Here is a 5,697-nt window from a genome sequence, read left to right as displayed (position 1 = left end):
AGACTCCCTGAAATAGCAGCAATCTCCCTCTCTCCCTCATTAGTCTAGCAATCTCCCTCATGTCACCTAGCCCACATTACACTGTTACACCATAGTTATCTCCCCTCCTGCATTCTGCAGGAGACTCCCTGACATAGCAGCAATCTCCCTCTCTCCCTCATTAGTCTACCAATCTCCCTCATGTCACCTAGCCCACATTACACTGTTACATTTTTGGGGAAAAAAGGACTGAGAGATAGATACATTTACACTGAATCATCATCAGCACCATTTCCCAGCACTTTACCAAGTATAGTATCTCTTACTAACTGCTTTGGGGCTTATCTATTTTTTGATATGTTATTTTAAAAGATCCCTCTCAGATGTAGCAGTACACACCCACGCTTCTAGGTGCCACGTTCACAATCTCTTTTTCACAATTTCTCCATATATGGATCTAGACACACCTATTTGGTGGAGCATGACACACACCCTCAATGGGGCGCTGTGCAAAATTCTCATCCCAACTATAATCTCCCTGAAACTAGTTTTCAAAAGTAGACAAGTATGATTTAGAGTTAATTATCAATAACCAACATTTTTGATATAAGCTAATTATCGACAACAAAGGGAGTCAAAACAGGAGATGCATGACATACAAAATCCTCCACGGTCATAGATAAGTTTTTCTTATATACTTTGATATCATTCCATTCTAAGGTAAGACAGTCCTCCACCACAATCTCTTTTATATTTAGCCAGATCTGTCACAGTGATTGACAGCGTTATACACACAAAGTTCCCACCCAGCGTTCTACAAAAACCCGCCACCCCAAGGGAAAAGACCGGTGTTATACACACCACCACCCCCTTTACATCACCCCCCCCGACCCCCCCTCTCACGATTCACAGACTCCCACAACCCCCCCTCCCACAATTTGCGGACTCCCGTGACCCCCCTTCCCGCGATTCACCCCCCCCCTGAGATTCACGGCAACCCCCGTGACCCCCCCTCCGGTGATTCGTGGACCCCACGACCTACCCCTCACGCGATATTAAACAAAACAATACACACCCCCTTCCAAATCGGGTTGGGATCATTTGGTCTATTGCATTATGGTAGAAAGTCATTTGGTCGAATCCATTAGGTCGACATGCTAAAAGGTCGACATGATTCTAGGTCGACATGGGAAAAGGTCGACATGATTCTAGGTCGAAAGGTCATTAGTTCGACAGGTCATTAGTTCGACAAGGTCATTAGTTCGACATTGTCTATGTCGACATTCACAAGGTCGACATGGGGTTTTTCACTGTTTTTTTACCTGAATGTCAACACAGTCGACATGGACACAGTTTAAAGTGCACTGCATCCCCTCGCATCGCTCGCTGCGCTCGCTATGCGTCGGGCACGGTGCCTCGCTACGCTCGGCACACTATATTATTCTCCCACCACGCCCTAGTGGATGGTAGGGCATGAAATACCGCCTGTCGGCACATGTTGGCTCAAAAAACAGTGAAAAACTCCATGTCGACCTTGTGAATGTCGACATAGACAATGTCGAACTAATGACCTTGTCGAACTAATGACCTGTCGAACTAATGACCTTTCGAACTAGAATCATGTCGACCTTTTCCCATGTCGACCTAGAGTCATGTCGACCTTTTAGCATGTCGACCTAATGGATTCAACCTAATGACTTTCTACCATAATGCAGTAGACCAAATGACCGCATCCCTTCCAAATCATATGCTCTCTATTTAACACATTTCACCTATAACTCAAGTTGCAATACAGGCATCTTACATACAATTCTAACCATATTTCTCATATACAAATGTTCACAAATTAGGGGGGCGCAGCCCCTTACGCCGGTGTGAAGAGCGCGATGAATCACCTAGTATGTTTATATGAGACATTATATGTATACGGTGGGGGTCCTGGAGACTGGTGGATGGGAAGCCGACGCTGGAAGCCAGACTGCCGGGATCCTGAACATACAGTAATATACAGGAGAGTTAAGGTGCGTACACACAGGGGCGATTTTGTGCAAAATCGCGGGAAATATGGTCGCTGAGCGACCATATTGCCCGCAATGGGAGTGTGCACCGGCGATATATCGCTGGGTGCGCGCTCCCGTTTTTGCCCCTGTGGTGATCGCTGGTCGCAGGAACATGCTCCTGCGACCAGCTAATTACCTCTGTGGCTCCCCCAGGCAGTTTCTTTTTCATCAGTGACCACCTCTGGTCGCTGATGAACAGGAGACACAGAGCAATATATCTCCCCCTTGTGTACATAGGGATGTGGTTCGTTTTATCGAATGACATTAGGTCGAATGTCATTTGGTCGACCCCACTAGGTCGAATGTGTAAAAAGGTCGACATGGGTTTATGTTGAACTTCCCACTATGTCGACTGCCATTAGGTCGACTGGGGTTAGGTCGAATTGCTGTTTTTGTTTTTTTTTTGGCCGAAATGTCAACAGTGTCGACATGGACACTGTTGACATAGTGAATCGGACCCTCGCATCGCTCGCTTCGCTCGCGATGCTTCGGGCACGGTGGCTCGCTTCGCTCGCCACAGCTTTAATAACCTCCTCCACACCCTAGTGGATGGTAGGGCATGAACCACCGCCTGTCGGCACATGTCGGCACCAAAAAAAACCCAAAAAGAGCAATTCGACCTAACCCCAGTCGACCTAATGGTAGTCGACATAGTCGGAAGTTCGACATAAACCCATGTCGACCTTTTTACACATTCGACCTAGTGGGGTCGACCAAATGACATTCGACCTAATGTCATTCGATAAAACGACCGTATCCCGTACATAGCATCAGGGTTAGGCACTAGCAGGGAGTAAGGAACGTAAGTAACACCCTCCCCCACACAGCCTTTTTCTAACCTGCCCATCCACAGGGTCTGAAACTGTTGACAGTTTGTGGGCGTTGTCAGTTTGAACCATATCAGTGTTTTGGGGTGTCGACATTTTGGTCTAGACATAAACGTCAACATAGTAACCGTCGACCAAATTACTGAATACGGCTTCAGAATTTGCACCAATTATTAGGATGAATTAACACCCCCCATACTGAGGTGCGGTTTGTAAGCAGAAATGAATGCACAGCGGGCAGGCGGCTGACTTATCTGTGTGGAGTGTGTATGTCCTCCCCATGCATGTGTGGTTTCCTCCCACACCCCGATTATATACTGGTAGGGTCACTGACTCTCAACAGAGTCATTCCATACCTCCCAACTTTGTGGTCGCCGGACCCGGGACACTGCTGCTGCGCGCCGAAATGTCCGGGGGTGTGACCTAATTTCGGGGGCGTGGCCTATACTCGCAGCTCTCCCGCGAGGCCACGCCCCCATTTTGCCGCTATGGGGGCATGACCCAGAGGCTCTGTGAGCCTCTAGCCATGCCCCCAGCCCCCTGGCTGCGGGAATAGACGCTGTGCGCATGCGCACAGCGTTTATTCCCCGCTGCTTAGCAGCCTACAGGGGGGACTCCCAACAGCCCCCCTACTCACCGCGGGACACTGCGGCCCGCGGGTGGGACAGCGGGACAGGCCCTAATAATCGGGACTGTCCCGCTAAAATAGGGACTGTTGGGAGGTATGTCATTCTGTGCCCTTTATGTTACTAAATAATAATAATACATATATTGTATCCCATCAGGGGAAATAGGACATCATGTACTATTACTACTACAAGTCCCAGCCAGGGTTGCTTACCCTCCCGGAATGGCCGGGAGGGTCCCGGAAATTGGGTTCCCCTCCCGGCCCCCCGGAAAGGGGGGAAACCCTCCCGCATTAACCCCAATCCCACACGATCCGCCCCTCGGCAGGGGGGTCCGTGAGTAAAATGACGCGATCGCGTCATTTTAACCCCGCCCCCTGCCGTGCAATGCCTGAAATACCGGCATTGCACGACGGGGGGCGTGGCTAAAATGACGTGATCACTGTAGGCACGCCCCCAACAGGGAAGCCTGTCTGTGGCTCCGCCCCCAATCTGTCTCTTTTAAGCTCCCGGCGATAGCCCCGCCCCCTGTATAACGGAGCTGGCTGCCCTCTCCCGGAAGGCAGCCAGCAAAAGTCGGCAAGTATGGTCCCAGCATTCCCCCTGCCGGTCCTTAGTCACATCCTCAGGTATATCACTGGGCTGCCTGATGCTGCATAATCACCGATAGTAACAGGAGGAGATGGTGCTGTCCCTCAGTGAGGGGTGGGCGTAAAATCCCCGCCCACTCTAGATCCCCTTCAGTTTTGACAATTTTCCCATCATGCCCTGGGTCCACGTATACCTGGAGGGGGAATACATACCCTCCAACATGACCCATTCCATTAGGTACAAAATGCTCTGCTTCTGGACTCGCTTCTCGGCCTTTTGGCTAAGATCAAGTGTAGTATCTGTTCTTATCAGTGGGTATGGACTGGCCTCTGGCAGAGAATAGAGAAAGGTTGGACTGAGTAGCTGCTCTGATGGGCGGAGGGTGTGGGACCCCTCTGTTTTTTCCCGGGAGCAGTGAAAAGTCTCACTGAGTATCTTCACCTCTGCCTTTGGTAGGAGGTGTTGTTTCCGTAAATCCACTGGTAAGAGGGGGGGAGAAACACTGGGCCTAGTAGATTGACTCTCTTGACGGGGTTCGTAGCCCCCGAAGGATGAGTCAGCGAAAGGCTCAGTCTAGTATCCATTCCCAGGGAGCGGAGAAAAGCTGAGACCGAGTAGATTGGTCCAGGTTGGCTAACCACCAGCCTGGGCACAGCGAAAAGCTCAGCCTAGTATCTTAACCCTGGGAGCGGAGAAACACTGGGACTGAGTAGATTGCTCTTCCGAGGGGGGTGCAGCCCCTAAGGGAGTCTTTCGAAAAGCCCAGTGGAGTACCCATTCCCATGCCGGGGGCTGGAAAATGCCTGCTGGTGAGACAGAGAAAAGCTTGGTCGGACGCTGAAGGGTCGGCTGCCTGGAGCCCGAGGCTGCACTGTGCCCCCGGGGAAACTCGGGGGTGCCTGATTTGCACTGGTGATGTCCAGCACCATGCACTGAATGGCACACACACTGCGCACTTCCCTCTAGGTTAGGCTACACGTCCTTACCTCGTCCTTTTGGATGGGGTAGGACAATTTTTTACACCCCCACCCCGGCCTTCTGGCTAGGGCCTCTTTTATTTATTTCTTTGATTTGCACTTTTGAGCACTTCACGTTTTTCGTTAGTTTGTCACGTTTTTTTGATTTGGGTAGTGCGGCTGTCCCTAACGGGCCTTCCGTTCCCCAAACGTGGCTGGGACTCTTCACCTTTTGGGGAGAGTCCCGGTCCCCTCGAGGGCAACCCCGAGCCGCAAGGCGGAGGGAAGCCTAAGCGGGTCTCTCCAAACCTTCGGGTGCGGAGGACCCACCGTCCAAAACCCTTCCGGGGGTGGAGGAAAAGCGGGTCTCTCTGAGCTTCGGCGAAGAGGACCCACCGATCCCTTTCTTCCCTTCCTCGGCCTTATGGTTGAGGGGGGTTAGGGGAACCATGGGGCCTTTCTCCTTTGGTAGAGGGTCCAAACGTTCGTACGGCTGCCCCCTTTGCACGTGTTTAGGCACAGCACTGGTGGTGGTGGGAGCACACCTCGGGCTCCCTGAGTTTCTTCAAACTCATGCTCTGCTTCTGGACTTCTTTCTTCATTGATAATCGCAGTCTCCTGTGTTGAAATAGTTCAGTGATAATAACAGTGTTCCTGC

General features: G+C 51.1%; 1 pseudogene; it reads left to right on the top strand.

Moving 5' to 3' along the window:
* Window positions 1–4,343: 4,343 nt before the first annotated feature.
* On the top strand, window positions 4,344–4,479 carry LOC146044445 (U2 spliceosomal RNA; annotated as a pseudogene).
* The last annotated feature ends 1,218 nt before the right edge of the window (window positions 4,480–5,697 follow it).

This window comes from Crinia signifera, chromosome 19 (assembly GCF_055691185.1).
Source record: "Crinia signifera chromosome 19, ASM5569118v1, whole genome shotgun sequence".
Classification (NCBI taxonomy): domain Eukaryota; kingdom Metazoa; phylum Chordata; class Amphibia; order Anura; family Myobatrachidae; genus Crinia; species Crinia signifera.
The sequence above is the reverse complement of the archived record's forward strand: the minus strand, read 5'-3'. Positions and strand labels throughout refer to the sequence as shown.